The sequence below is a fragment of the Mus musculus genome, chromosome 9 (genome assembly GCF_000001635.26).
Source record: "Mus musculus strain C57BL/6J chromosome 9, GRCm38.p6 C57BL/6J".
NCBI lineage: Eukaryota > Metazoa > Chordata > Mammalia > Rodentia > Muridae > Mus > Mus musculus.
In genome coordinates, this window is record NC_000075.6 from 79,925,816 (window position 1) to 79,941,615 (window position 15,800).

At 43.1% G+C, this 15,800-nt stretch overlaps 1 protein-coding gene and 1 long non-coding RNA gene across 5 annotated transcripts in view; one reads left to right on the plus strand and one right to left on the minus strand.

Moving 5' to 3' along the window:
- The window catches only part of Filip1 (filamin A interacting protein 1), a 207,834-nt gene that overhangs the window by 120,798 nt on the left and 71,236 nt on the right, over positions 1 to 15,800 (minus strand). The gene's annotated exons all lie outside the window — the stretch shown is intronic.
- On the plus strand, positions 1,753 to 9,924 carry Gm35261. Its single transcript, XR_379651.4, has 2 exons — positions 1,753 to 2,061; positions 8,828 to 9,924. It is a non-coding gene; the product is annotated as a predicted gene, 35261 (long non-coding RNA).

Here is a 15,800-nt window from a genome sequence, read left to right on the forward strand (position 1 = left end):
GCGCGCGCGCGCACACACACACACACACACACACACACACACACACACACCCTGCCTTGATTGGCAGCATTTGCCGATCTTTGTGGTGTAAAAACTTCACCACAGCTTATTTCTAGCTACCACCACTCAGAGATGGTAAAGATGAACCCATTCAGCCTGAGGCCATGGTCACCTAGCTATAGCCTTTCCCTGAGAAAAGGCTCAGTGTTCTTTCTTGTTCTTTCTTCCCCATGAGTCCTGAATCATAACAGAGGGATGCCCGCACATCACCAAGTAAGGCATTATGAAGGCAGTACTAAAAAGACAGACAGGTTGGCATGGCCCCCGCTTCCTCCACTTACTCTCCAGCTGGGATAAGAACAGCTCACCCTGAGCAGCCAAGCCTCTGAATATAATCCCATGTATCAGAGTTATTTCAAGTCATATTTCTGTTCCAAAACAATAGAAAAGCACTGGGAGGGGGCAGGGGTAACAAGGAAATCGTTCTTTTAAAAGTATGGCACAATAAAAGCTAGGACGAGAAATGCTTGATTGTGCTCAGTCAAACGTAAAACAAATGGCCTCTGTAAAGAAGAGAGGCTGGAGTTTGAGGTGAAGTCAGAGTCTTGTTCTTGTTTCCTTTCCTTTTACTAGAAATAACGCTCAGTTCATAAGGATACTGATTTGCTCGTCTTCCTCACAGCCTTCGCCTTGGCAGCCCTCTTGGCCAGAGACTCCTCACATGAGAGCCTAGGCCTGTGATATTTCTGTAACAGTTACTGCTGCATTGATGTAGTCAGGGATCGCTCTGTGCTCACGATGAGGTAATGGCCTCATGGACAGTCCATAGAGATGATGTCAAAGATATATATACAAACAAACAGTGACCTTGAAACTTGCAGTGCGCCTAACAGAGCTGTGCTCACTGGTCAGGGTTCTTCTTGATTTGTGAAGAACATATTTGAGCCAGGGGGAAAAAAAACTGTTGTCAAGACCAGGAATTAGTCATCGGTAATGTTGGCTAAGAGACCACACAAGCATTCCAAAGAAATTAACTGCTAACTGAACATCTCAAAGAAGTTAACTGCTGATTTTTTTCCCTCAATTTCTATACAAAACCCCCAATTTGTTTTCTTTCATGGGGCTAACTGATGAGCTTCGTGAATAAACTTACCAAAGACAAAGATTTTAGAGAGGGCCCCCTCCACATCACGACTGCATTAACCATGTATAGTAATACATGCTGTAACAATTCCTGCACTGTTAGGTTCTGTTACTGTGGTATAGTGACTGCCAAAAGACAGCCATCATGACTGTCAGGAATTACGGATTATTTGTTTTTCAGCTGAGTTTACTCATATGCCTTCTAGGGGAGCTTTCTGGGCAGGAGATAGTTGTCAAAGGCAGTCAGTGCTTCCTCAGAGTGTATGGACAAGCACGAAGCTAAAAGAGCTTGGCGCCATGACGGCATCACCCACCCAGCTGTGGTGGGAATTCAGCATCTGGCCCGTGTCGTTTGCAGCACACCTACTCAACACCACAGAAAAGTGCATTCAGCTGCGCATTTTGCTTCTTCCCTTTTCGTCCTCCATTATTCTACACGGCACAGTGATTTGGAAAGCGTAAGATAAATGGAAGCGAAGTAAAGTGTAAAAATGGAAACAGAAATTATACTAATTTTGTATGACAGCTTCGCGGCACTTACCAGTTCTTTCAGCCCACAAGCTCATAAACTGCTTGTAGGCAAAAGCTGTCTGAGTCACTTTTGTGATGACTGAACAGTTAGCACGGGACTCAGAATGCACAAGTGCTGTGTCTCTGTGTACTTGAACTTGGTGAGGGAAGACAGAAGCGAGAGCATGGGAAGACACGGCAAGCATGGTCCCATGCACGCGTGCAAGTTACTCAGACTCCTGACAGATGAGTCTTTCCAGGATTAAATACTAATGCTTTGGAAGATGTGATACCATCTCTCAAAAGTCCTTAGAGTCATAACGACCCTATGGGGATGAGAAGCTACGGAATCTTCAGGAAGAGGAGGGAAAGGAGGAGAACGTGTGTGGTTAAACGGCTCCACAGAGGGTAAGTCACTTACCCATTGACTATGGAAGCCTGACAACCTGAGCTCAGTCCTTGGACTTATACACACACACACACACACACACACACACACACTCATACACACACAGATACACACACTCACACACACACTCACACACACACAGATACACACACACACACACACACTCACACTCACACTCACACTATAACCCAGTCACCTGCTACAGATCACACACATACATATACAATAATAACAAGTAAGAATTTTAAATGGAACAGAAGATGAAGAATTTATAAGATTTGCCAGAAATTATAGGAAAACCCAAAAGGCAAAGAGAAGGTTAATAACGAACTAGATAAATTCTGAACGAGTTCATTGTGAAAGCTGGAGCTGATTCTCCTTGGGTGGTGAGCAGGCAGCTGACCAACTTGTCCGGCCAATCTTACCTTCTCCCCAAATAACCTCTGACAAATGCCTCCAACTCTCTGAATTCTCCCCCACAGCATGGGTACAGATTTTATAATAAAATAGGACCTTAAAAATAGTTGGAAGTATTAGGTATGACACTGGCCTTCAAATACAATGTAGAGAGAAACTGTAAAATTCCACTGTTGGAGCTGGGACTGAAACTTGGTAGTTCAGGCCAGGCTGCTTTCGTGTGATGCCCTGTGCTCAATCCCCAGAGCCACACTTAAAAGAAGTCTTTAAATTTTAGCATCTATACATTTAAACAAGCGTGTGGTGTATTCTTCCCAATACCAAAATATAAATCAAGTAGTGACCGAGATATATCTCTCGAAGGTACCCTAAGTGGGTGGGTCATGCTGTTCTCAGAAGACATACGTTATTAAATGAAACAGTGCCAGGTGTGGGGATACCACCCTCCAACTCACGTTCAGGGAAATCACAGAGGCCACAACATAATGCAAGCTCCTGCCATCGCTCTTGGTTGCCCACCAGAACTAGATGATAACATCCAATCGGAAGATGCCACACGATTTTGTTGCAGGACATGGAGAAATCAAGCTAGAACTGGCCTGGAAACTTTCTCCCTGTCAGCTAGCTCTGTAGTGGTAGTAGGTTCGGTGGAGGCTTCAGGAGAAAGAAAGGTTATCAATGGTCTTACCTAGCTGGGAATGCTATGAGCTGCCATAGAAGGCTTGACTCTCAACGGTGGGTCACCAGCCACTTTCAGATTGGACTGGAGGCCCACTCCATGGAAGGGAATTCACATCTGGTACTATAACCCTGATCAAGGGCTCACAACTAGGAAGCTCAAAGGCCCCAGGAGGGAAGCTGTTATTGTTGATTTGCTAAATGCACATAATATCAACCTGCCTTCTATCTATCTTCTTTTCTATCTTCTATTCTATCTATTCTATCTATCTTCTATTCTATCTATCTATCTATTCTATTCTATCTGTCTTCTACTCTATCTATCTTCTATCTATGTTCTATCTATCTATGTTCTATCTATCTTCTATCTATCTATGTTCTATCTATCTTCTATCTATTTATTTAACCTACAAGTTACTGCTGCGTTCAGCTTTAGAGAAGCCTCTTTTGCAGTGAGTGATGATTAATGCAGAGACTCATAACTGCAAATAAGTGACTGCTATGCCCGCCCCCCAAATAGGACATTCATGTCCCTTAGACTCCAAGGCTCAGGGAACCTGGAGAAGAATGGCAGAAAGAATGTAAGTGCTAAAATATGGCGAGGAATGTTTGGAAAAGCTGCTTTCTGAAATAACATGGCTACTGCACCCTGATGACAAGCTGTCATAGTTACTTGCACAAGACTGGGCCCATGAACATGACATCATGGTTATGAGAAGTGCTCATTAAGCCCCCATCTTTCACTGAGGAACAACAGGCAAGCTAATGGTTCCTGGGTAGGGGTCATGTTTCTCGGTGGTGCATTCCCTAGTAAATTGTCCTTCTTCGAGTGAATAGTCCCCTGTACACATTCACACAAGAGATCCTAATTATTGCAATAGGGGTAGTTGTGCACATGTACACACCCCGTAGACTGAGGTGGAGGGGGAGAAGAGAGGAGAGGAGAGGAGAGGAGAGGAGAGGAGAGGAGAGGAGAGGAGAGGAGAGGAGAGGAGAGGAGAGGAGAGGAGAGGAGAGGAGGAGGTACTTCGGGAAGGCAGAAGGCACAGCCCTATGAAGATGGTGGGAGCTATGGTGGGCTGACTTCTGGGCTTCCTCAGATGGCTGGCTTCTTCCAGCAGTTATACTTGGGGAGCAAGAAGCAATAGAAAGCACACACAGCATTCATCCTGTGCCACCTATCAGACTATACAACCCATCTTGTGAGTCAGCTGTAGCCTGGACCGGCTATTGTCCCTTTCCATGGCCTGGGCCAACTACCGCTTCCTGAGTCACAGTTATGATGTCACTTTCCAGGCCAGGTGATGGGAATAGCTGATGGGATTGAAGCGATCTACTATCGTTTTCTCCCAAAAGGGAATTAATAAAGAAAGCACCAATATCTCTCATGCTTCTACCTGGTAACAGACTGAGGAAGGAGGTTAGGGCAAAGGGCCTGAATCTTGATGGATCTTGAGAGTCCCTTTGTTACAAAGGCAACTAGAATGAAAAGGAATCCTTTTCTTTTCCAGTAGCCATTACTATAAAAATATGTATGAGTGTTTACTTATTTAAGAACCATGGATTCTTAAGATAATTTTATCAGCATCATCCAAGAAGCCAAACTTTGTTTGAGATGTCTTTTGTGTAGACATAATAATGAAAGGTGATGAATTTTATAGTTCAGATATTTCAACAGTGCTTTCAAATGTGATTCTAGTTCCTCATTACTCCAACCCCCTTTTGTTCCACAAGCCAGATGTTTATTTCCTTATTTCTATCTGAAAATATTCTATACTTATATTTCAATGCTGGTTATCAAATAACAACAGTGTACTAACTGGAGCACCCCTACTGCTGGACATATTTATCTTTGTAGGAAATGAGAATTGTACCATAGACCTAAGATACCTATGCATTAGGGCATAGAAAGGAGAAGCTTGAAAAAAAGCATCTGGCCTTATTTTAAAATTCGTGTAGGACCAGGAAGTTAATTGAGTGATAGAACACTTGCTTAGCATGCTTGAGGTTCTACATTTGATTCATAGTCCTGCAGAGAGAGGAGAGAAAAATAGTTGGCTCGTTAAAGAAAACTCATTATTGAGGACATTGCATAGCGAGCTGATTTCTAGATTCTCCAGCCTTCCCAGGCTGCTGATGAAAACCCACACTCTCTGTTTCTAGATAGCATCTGAACTAGGGGCTTTCAGACTTGAAGAGCTGCCTTGCAAATTACCTCAGGAAACTGGCTGTGCAATTCTGCTTTGCTCTGTGATGGTAGGTTGATTAGCCTCCCTACTACCAACATATCTGCTCTGGACCCAGTTTTTGCACCTTTTGCTTAGCCTCACCATTAGTGAGGCACTGAAACATTCCAGTACAGCAGGACTCCCCACTGGCAGGCCCATTACAGCCAGTGGAATGATAGAGCCTGCCTTAGCTTAATATACTGAATACAGGAAACTGAACAAGCAGACACTGGGACCTGTCATGCCCAGGGACAGAATAGGGAGACAATATTCCTGCTTGTAACTTCAGATGCATCTTTGTGCAGCTTCACGCTCTGGTCTGCTGTGACCAGGACAGACCAAGATTTGGGATTTGCAAGCCTCTACTCTGAGAAATGAAGCTCACATCTACTGTTACAGAGGGCTACTGTGAGGTGGAAATGTTAGAAACCCAGTCACTGTACTCAGTGAGACTTCACCTTGTCTTTGCCTCAGACCCAGCCTAGCTTTCTTCCACTCTGATCATTTGTGTAAGTTTGTAACACACATGATGTGAAAAAAAAAACTGATTAATCACTTTAAAATACTCTTTCCAGGAACTGGGTGGAGGGGAGGTGTCACATGGGTCTCCCAGGGAGAGAAGGAGAAATAGAATAGATCTTATGGGTGGACAAGAGCCAGGGTGGAGGGGAGGGGATGAGAACGGGAGGAACAGGTGGGACAGAAGAGGGAGATGAGAGTGAGAGAAGAAATGAGGGGAGAGACAGCTGGAATTGAGGGGCATTTGAGGGGTGGTGAGGAACCCTAGCCCAGGGAAGCCTTCCTATAGTATATGAAGTCGAACTTAGTGCGGTCTCCATGAGGAGGAAGATGGAACTCCAACTGGCCACCTCTTGTCAGAACGTTTTCAGTACCAGGACGGGGTGCCCTACAATTGAGTTGTTGGAATCCAGATGGATCCTGTGGAAATCTCTAAATAGCCCAGGCTGTTGCCAAGACAATAGGTTGCCTTCCACAAACTGACAGAAGGCTCCACTGCTGAAGACAACACCCATGCAACTCACTGAACATGGAGAAGTCGAGCTGGTGGCTACACAGGACCTTTATCCCATGGTCTAGTGTATTCGACGTGGAAAGGCACTCTGCAGGCTACCAACAAGAGAAACGTAAACACCAACTCAACCACAAAACGTGATCTACAATCTGTCCTGTCTGCAAAAGACACTAGAGCAATGGTGACACAAACCTTGTGGGTGTGACCAACCAAATATCTGATTTGATTTAAGGCCCAGTTCATGAGCTGGAACCTGACACCGCTCAGGTGACCAAGAATCAGAATCTAGATAGCCCAGAGACTGAGGGTAAAACCAAGCACTACTGTTCTAAAATGAATGAACAAAATACACTTTATATTGATTTCCTGGAGATGTAGTGGAATTTATTTTCTGTATATATTCTCCAATAAATGATTGTTTTTTGTTGTGCCCTCTTCCTCCCACCTCTTCAACCTTCAAGAGCACTCTAGTCCCAGTGAAGACTCCAACTCTTCAGAGTTCTCACAGTAATCTTTCTCGCACAAGTTCCTCTGTGCTCATTCTCTGCCACTTCCCTAAAAAAGCTCTACAGTCCCCCATGGCCAACTGGTCGACTTAGTCTCTGTTCTATTGCTGTGATAAGGTGGCATGACCACGGGAACTCATAAAAGAAAGCATTTAATTGGGGCTGGCTCACAGTTCAGAGGTTTAGTCCATTGTCATCATGGCAGGGAAAATGTCGGCACAAATACGGACATGGTGCTGGAGAAGTATCTGAGAGTTCTATAATTGGATATACAGGTAGCAGGAAGGGAGAGAGATACTGGTTCTGGTTTGGGCTTTCAGGGACTCAAAACCTAGTGACACACTTCCTCCAGCAAGGCCACACCTCCTATTTCTTCTCAAGTAATGTCATTGCTGATGACTAAGCATTCAAATATGACTAAGGCCATTCCCAAGGCCTATAGGAGCCATTCTTTTTTTTTATTTTATTTTATTTTATTTTTATTAGGTATTTAGCTCATTTACATTTCCAATGCTATACCAAAAGTCCCCCATACCCACCCACCCCCACTCCCCTGCCCACCCACTCCCCCTTTTTGGCCCTGGCGTTCCCCTGTACTGGGGCATATAAAGTTTGCGTGTCCAATGGGCCTCTCTTTCCAGTGATGGCCGACTAGGCCATCTTTTGATACATATGCAGCTAGAGTCAAGAGCTCCGGGGTACTGGTTAGTTCATAATGTTGTTCCACCTATAGGGTTGCAGATCCCTTTAGCTCCTTGGGTACTTTCTCTAGCTCCTCCATTGTCTTTTTTTATTATTATTATTTTATTACGTATTTTCCTCAATTACATTTCCAATGCTATCCCAAAAGTCCCCCACACCCTCCCCCCCAACTCCCCTACCCACTCATTCCCATTTTTTGGCCCTGGCGTTCCCCTGTACTGGGGCATATAAAGTTTGCCTGTCCAATGGGCCTCTTTTTCCAGTGATGGCTGACTAGGCCATCTTTTGATATATATGCAGCTAGAGTCAAGAGCTCCAGGGTACAGGAGCCATTCTTATTCAAAGCACCCCACTGGGAAAATGGTCAACATTCTCTTGTCACTTTCCCCATAGAAGCCAAGATCTTAACTATGCTGACTGCTTTCATTCCCTGAAAACATCTTCCTCTATCTGGTCCTTTAGATCTCAGCCTTCCTCCTCTCCACTGTAATCCGTCCACTAAATATCACCCAAGGTACTGCTCTCTGAGCTGGCTTCCTAACTTAGCTGTTGCTTTCCTTATTCACGGGGACGTTATTCACTTGTAACTGTGGCTGCTGGATGTTTATTTGCCTAGTTGGAGCTTCTTGAAAGCAGGACTTCACTTTTAAATTATTTCATTCCTAGCACCCAACACAGTGCTGGCACACGCTGTCGGCCATTGACTAAATGGAACTGCTGAGCTCCTGTGCCCAAGACATTTGCAAACTCTATTCTACAAAGTCCCAAGACTCTTCTTACCACCCTACAGTTAATGAAAGATGTATTTTCACACATCGTTCTGTTCAAAACATCTGTTTTCTTCATTTATGCCTTTGAATCAGTCTGTGTTTTGTATCTACCAACAACAACAAATGGATCTGATCCCAGCAAGCTCAGGGGATCATTGCGTTACTGAGTTCTACAAATTGGAAATATCTCAAATATCACAGAGCATTTGTTGTCAATGTTGGTGGGTGATCAAACAACAGAGTCCTTTAAGGACTCATTTCTAAATGTGTAATTTTGACTTCAAATCACAACCCACAACTATTTATAATTAAGCAATTTTTTTTTTCAAATCACAAAATTTTCAGCTTCTAAAGCGACTGATGTAGCTACATTCTTAAGAGAATAAATCTGCCTCTTGTTCTATTCACTCTTCAAATCCTTCTCTTCACAGTTATGGCATCTCTGCTAACCACGACGGGAGGTAATGTCTGAAACTCCAATCATTATGAAATATGACAAGCTTTTCTATTAAACGAGGCGAAGCCCAAATTCTCCACAGTGGTCTGACTGTGCTGCTTATGAACTGAAAGCTGTGGATGTAACCACTGCCCATCTGAGGAACGTCTCCCTCTTGCATGCTTCGTCCAGAATGTCAATGATCTAACCTGCATTGCAGCCATTTACAGAGACAGTGCTGTCTTCAGGGACACGGCCCTGGTAGTTCGAGATGGGCCTTGGTCGTTTCAAACCCACCATGGCTTCTTCAGCGGTGAACATTTAGTTTACCTGGGCTCACACCCCTTAACTTGTACTTGGACAGACCTGAGAGCTCAGTAAGTCAGAACTGCCAACTTTTGCATGGTTTCTTCCCATAACCATCAATCCCCCTGGCAAGGGGGGACTAAACCTTGCTTTGCCCCGTGTCACCCACAAAGATGATGAATCTTTCACTGCACTGTGGCCAAGGATGACGTCCCTCAGCAAATGTAAACCCAGTGGCAGCTTTCTGCCAGCTGTAATTTGGAGGATCACATTCTTTTCACCAGTATGGCACATTTCCTCCATTGGCTGCTTGAGCCAGTAGCTTCTAAAACATCTGATGCCAAGAGCCTGCTCCGTCAGTAAAAACGCCTTTCTTTCTGGTTTTCCAATGCCCACTCTTCCTTGCCTTGGTCGGCATTGGTACCATATCAATAAAGTCATCAAGCCTCGGGGAGGAGGAGACAACTTGCCTCCCAAAAAGCAGCATGTTTTTCTGAAGAGATGTTCAGCTGAAACCAAAGGAGAGATCATAAAAACACAGTCGGTGTGAACAAGCCAATAAACTTGAGTGCTTCTAAGAGCTATGAATACTTCTAGCTGAAAGGAAGCTTGGACAGAGTTGAGAAGATATAAAACATAGCTGTATGTATTTAAAAATCTTTTTTAAGAGGGTTTTGTTGTTGTTGTTGTTGTTAAGAAATTGTTCCCTTTAAGAAACTCTAGTAATGACTTAGAACTCTGGTCCCTGAAAGTCAGTTATAATAAACTTTTACTTTCTTGACTTAATTAGCAGGAAACATTTTCAGTGAACACGGTATTTCACCATCTGTAAAAAAAAAAACTAATTTCTAATAATTAGTTCAATTATTAGTTAATAATTAGCTCTGGTTATTATTAATTCATAATTAGCTCTAGTTATTATTAGTCATAAGTAATTATTACTTAATAATTAGTTTTAATAAATAACTAATTTTTCTCACTTCAGAATTTTAGATAAAGTCAAGGTCACCTAAACTATATGGTGCGTCTGGTATCCAACGGCCACCACTGGTGAGGAGAGACAGCACTGTCCACTAGGGTGTTTATACACAGGAGATTTACTTTCCAAGCTGAGAGAGTTTTAAATGCTATGTGACGCGATGAAAGACATCAGCTAATTGTCCAAGGAGTAATGAAGACTAGCTCTTGAAGATTAATGGTGAGGACAGGAAGAGCTGAAGTTCTGTCTGTATCCCAGGCACCAGTTTGATCAGGGAAACTGAAAACATTGTTTCTTTTCACACACACACACACACACACACACACACACACACACACACACACACCCAATCCCCAGCTCCATAGTATGATCTCATCAGAATACCTAAGAGAGGCTCCACCAGGAAAAACTGTATCTTTAAACCTAAACAAGATGTACCTCCTCTCCTATTCTTTGAAGATTAAGCCATTGAAAAAACAAACCGGGTGTCAACACCAGGGAAATGGAACTTCCTCTGCATTTCTCAGAGCATTGTTTCAAGCAGAAGTGTTCTTAAAGACGGCATCAAACCATGACTGCAGACAGTGTAACACCCTCTACACAGACAAAAGAAAACACCTGGAATTGTACTTCAAAGACAGCATGCCAGGCACTAAGTCACTTTGAACTATCTATTTGTAACTCAACTTTCAGAGAATTTAAATCTCCATTTACCTGGCTGGTGGGCGCATAGCACAGATGGTGTCTCCTTCTAGGTCTCTGGCTAGTGTGGCTTTCTTTGGCTTTTAAATCCTATGCGTCCCCCGAATCCCTCTCAACAGCAGTTCAACCACCGCTACAACAGATCGCGTTTCCACACACAGATTGGCATTTCTGCTATCAATTCTTTTAGAATGAAGCACGATTATGGGCTTGCACAGTATAAATGAGATAACAAACAGATCTCTTCAAGATAAATGCTCAGAGCAACCAAGATGACTTCGTGGGTAAGGACACTTGTCACCAAGCCTGACAATCTGCTCTGATCGCAGGATCTACGTGATTGAAGAGAACCAACTCATGCCAAGTTATCCCTGACCTCCACATGTGTGGCCCTACCACAACAAATAGACACAAATTAATAATTAAATCAATGTTGGATCTTGGGTACAGCTCAGTGGTAGAGCATGTACAAGGCTCTGGGTTCTTTTCACAGCTGGTAGAAAAGGTAACAATGTTACAGTGTGTGGTTATCATGGGAAAGATTCTGAGTTCTATTCCCAGTACCAAGAGTAAACCAGTCAATGAAATACTGGAAGTCTGGATAGATATAGTTAATTAAGTTCAAAAATGGGTAGAATATTATATCAACAAAGTTTGGAAAATAATAATTTATTTGCAGTGGAAGAGATTCTGAGACTTACTCCCATTTTGTAATTTAAATGCTAAAGTCACTAGCATGTACAGCTTCCTTGACATGATCAGTGCGACCTGATCATTCCTTCAGTTGCATGATAAGACATTAGAAACCATTACTCCATGCTAAAATAAATTCCTGTGAATTATTTTTTTCCACAGAGCATGGTAACACAGGCCTTTACTCTCAGTACTTGGGGAACAGAGACAGGAGGCTCTGTGAGTTCAAGGCCAGCCTAGTCTAGAGAGTTTAAGGACAGTTAGTTATTCCTTCTATTTTTGTTAGGTCTACTAATTTACTCTCAGCTTTGTCCTAACTTAAGTCAGACACCGAAAACCCCCAAAGCAGGAGACATTGGTTTGAGGGGGAAGGAGAATATTTGCACATTACCTCATAATGCCCCCAAATATGCAACTTCCCCACAGGACAGCTCAGATCCTGCCATGAACAGAAACAGCAGCTGGGAGGTGCGCACATCAGAAACAGCCACCTGGCCTTCACAGCATGGAAAGAACAGAGTGGTCAAAGAATGACCCCGGAGCAGCACAAATAGACTTTGAAAAGATTGCGGAGGGGGACAATGCCAAGCTGAAATGACAGCCAACGGTTTCAGTGTTTCTGTAGTGCCGTATTCATCTGAGGAGGTAAGAGAAACACATCCACACTGGATCCCAGACAGAAGGGAGCCCAGGTTTACGTGCCCCTCTCTGCCAAGGACAGTAGGCTCTTTCTCGCCCATAAATCAAACAGCTGTCAGGCCTACTGACAACATCACAGCTTGAGGAGTGAAGAAAAAAATCAAATTGTAGAAGGTTTTGTTTGTTTCGTAGTAGAAAATATATTCAAAGCTTATCCATTGCAATGTCTGAGGATGAGTGCTGTTTGCAAAGAAAAAATATATGTAAAGAAAAAAACTGTTATGTCCACGATAATGAATTTGGCGGCAATCAAATTAGAAAATGCAGGCAGAGGTGCTTGGCAAATTGTGAAGCAAAAGAGATTTCCATGGTGGCTGCTATTAGAATCCGCAGTCTCATGCTTCTGTCTTGCCTGTAGGAAAACCAGTCTGAGGACAGCTTGTCTTTCTCAAGATCAAGAAGTCCCTTGCTCATAAAGCTCAGAAGGCTCGACTCTGCCTGCCAAAGAAACTGGTTTCACCTTTTGGACTTTCTTTCAAAGACTTCCCATTTTGACACGTTTGCCTTTCAAATCCTATCAACTCTTAATTACCGGGCAGCCACAGAGGTCAAGACAGTACAGTCAGGGTTGATGACGACAGAGGTCTGTTCTGAGAAACGTGCAGTTGGGTGACTCCTCACTGTACTCACAGCATACAGTGGACTCATCCATTGAACGGCAGAGGTCAACCCCTTGAGCTGGCCTCTGGATTCAGACACAGAAAACAAGACGTCTAGAGGGCTGATACCGCACAATGCATGCTAGCCTAATCATTTCTCTAAGTAGGAAAATGCTCTGAAATAATGGCAAATGATATAGTAGACACAGTTACCATCATTTTCAAGGATTGTGACCAAATACCTTAGCATGCTACACCTTTTTCAACGGTGTGGGTGCTATGGGGGTTTGTATCAGCTTTGCCCCAAACACATGAGTAAAATATTCACTGTGCTATGTACTATGTACGCAGCACTGCCAGCTCTATCATCTGTGGACCTTCATGTTTGTGACTCACAGTTATTAAGAGGGTGTGAAGCATGTGACTCCAGGGCTTGGGGCACAGGCATAATCATAAAATGATCTAATTCTTAAAGAACTTCACAATCTACCAACGTTTTATATGAACATCAGTACACACTTAAACATATTGCCCTGTGGTACCCTAAACTTAGGCACCACTTTTCTGCTTCAGCATCCTTTTTATTCCTCTTCCCTTACCTGACACACCTCCCACCATCACTGCCTTTGTCTTTAGAAGTCTTACTCACTATGGTGGTTTGAAAGAAAATGCCCCCCCCCCCAGGACTTACAGGGAGCGGCACAATTAGGAGGTGTGGCCTTGCTGGAGTAGATATGGCTTTGTTGGAGAAGGTGTGACCCTAGGGGCAGGCTTTGAGGTCTCAGATGGTCAAGCCAGGCCAGTGGCTCATAGGCTCTTCCTGGTGCTTGCCAATCTGGATGTAGAACTCTCAGCACCTTCTCCAGCAGCATGCCTGCTACCTGCTGCCATGTTTCCCACCATGACGATAATGCACTAAACCTCTGAACTGTAAGCCAGCCCCAAGTAAATGTTTTCCCTTACAAGAGTTACTGTGCTCATGGTGACTCTTCACAGCAATAAAACTCCAACTGAAACACTGACCCTTCCACAACCAAATCAAATACATTTTATCGTCCTCTCCATCTCTGCCCCCTCTCCCTCCCTAGCTCTACTGCATTGCATTGTACTACGCTGTGTTGTGTTGTATTTTTGCAGAGTTGGGGATTCAACTCTGAGACTTGTGAACATATAAACACTACCACTGAGAACCCACAAACCCTTTTACAGAAATCTCTCCACATACTACTAGACCTGCAGTTCTCTGCCAGGGACATTTTTCTTCCAGATTCCTGTCTTTGGTGTCTAGAGGCACTTTTGATTTTAACAAAGAAAACTGAGTATTTGTGGTGATTACTATTAATTGTAGTGTGACAGAATCCAAAGGCCTCAAGGCATCAATTGATGTGGGAAGAGCAACCTTAACTATGGGTGTGGCCATTCTCTGGGCTGGGGACCTGGACTGCATAAATAGAGAAAATGAACTAAAAAGCAGTTTCCACTCTTCCCTCTCTGTTTCCCAATTGTGTGTTTTGAGTGCTTCAACCTCCTGCTACCTTGGCTTCCCAGCATGGAAGACTGTACCTTGAACTGTGAACTAAACAAACCCTTTCTCCCTAAAGTTGCCTTTGTCACGTTATTGTTGTTGTTGTTGTTTTTACAGCAACAAGAAAATAGATCACAACGGTCCTATTGGTGTGTATGAATGAACCAGAGACGCTGGGGTTGAAGAGATAGCACAATAGTTAAAAGCACTTGTTCTTGCAAAGGGTCTGGATTTGACTCCCAGCACCTACAAAGAGGCTCATCACGTCCTTATGTACCACACTGCATGTACCTAATACACACACACACACACAAACACACATACACATAACAAATAAAGAAAAAAAACAAAACAGAAATGTTACTAAGCTCCTACAATACACAAACCACCACAATAAGGAATATACAGGCCAAATGTCAGTGTCTATGTGTGTGTGCTCTCTCCCTCCTTCTCCCCCTCCCCCTCGGTGTGTGTGTGTGTTTGTGTGTGTGTGTGTGTGTGTGTGTGTGTGTCGCTGGTGGCTAAACTGTGGCTCAGGCACGCTAAGCACAGACTCGACTACTGACAGCCGTCAGAACAAAGGTTCATGGGGCCTCACAGGCCAACAACGCTCAGACTGAGACTCTCTGTACAAGAAACAAGATGCCCTCTGAACTCACAGAAAACCAAACATGAATTATCTTTTAGCATATAGTTTATTTGATGTATTTACAAAATACACACACTAAATACTCAGTTAAATCAAAATTTCCAATGAAGGCCAAGTAAAATTTACTATAAATATGTCTCAATCAGTATTTCAGATTTTTGTTTTTTAATACTCATGATTCTGACATGTTCTTTCCCATTTCCTTCCTGACTTTCTGTATTCTTTCTCTAAAAGATTTGGAAACATTAAAAGGCAAAAAGGATTTTAAACTGTTCAGCCTATAGCAAGAAATAAACAAAAACCAAAATTAAAAAAAATTCTTTTCCTAATGGCCATAGTAAAGTATTTTTCTGTTCTGTAGCACATGTGCACTTCAGGCTTGCGAATTTTCAACCTTATAAATTCTAACATTCTTGAAATCCTGTCTTCAAATTCTCTGCTCTCATGGAGATAGGAAATTTAATTTTAAAAATGCCAGATTATAGATAAAATGAGGTGAGTTTAAGTTAAAAAAAAAAGTTTGGCCCAATACAAGACACAAAGGTAAAACATCTCCTCTTGATCATTTCCTGTACACACCTGCTTGCTTGTTTGAGGCAGGAATCTAATGGCGGAGTTCAGGTTTGCCTGAAATTTGTAACCTTCAGCCTATCGAGTACTAAGATTACAGGCATAAATGAACGACCAAACAATCAAATCCACATCAACTTCTTTAAAAGCTCCTCTCTTGGAACACAAAATCTGACCTGAGACCAACATGGCTGAACCCTGGATCCACAAGACCAAGAGGGTGTAACACTGTACAAGCCAGAGGAA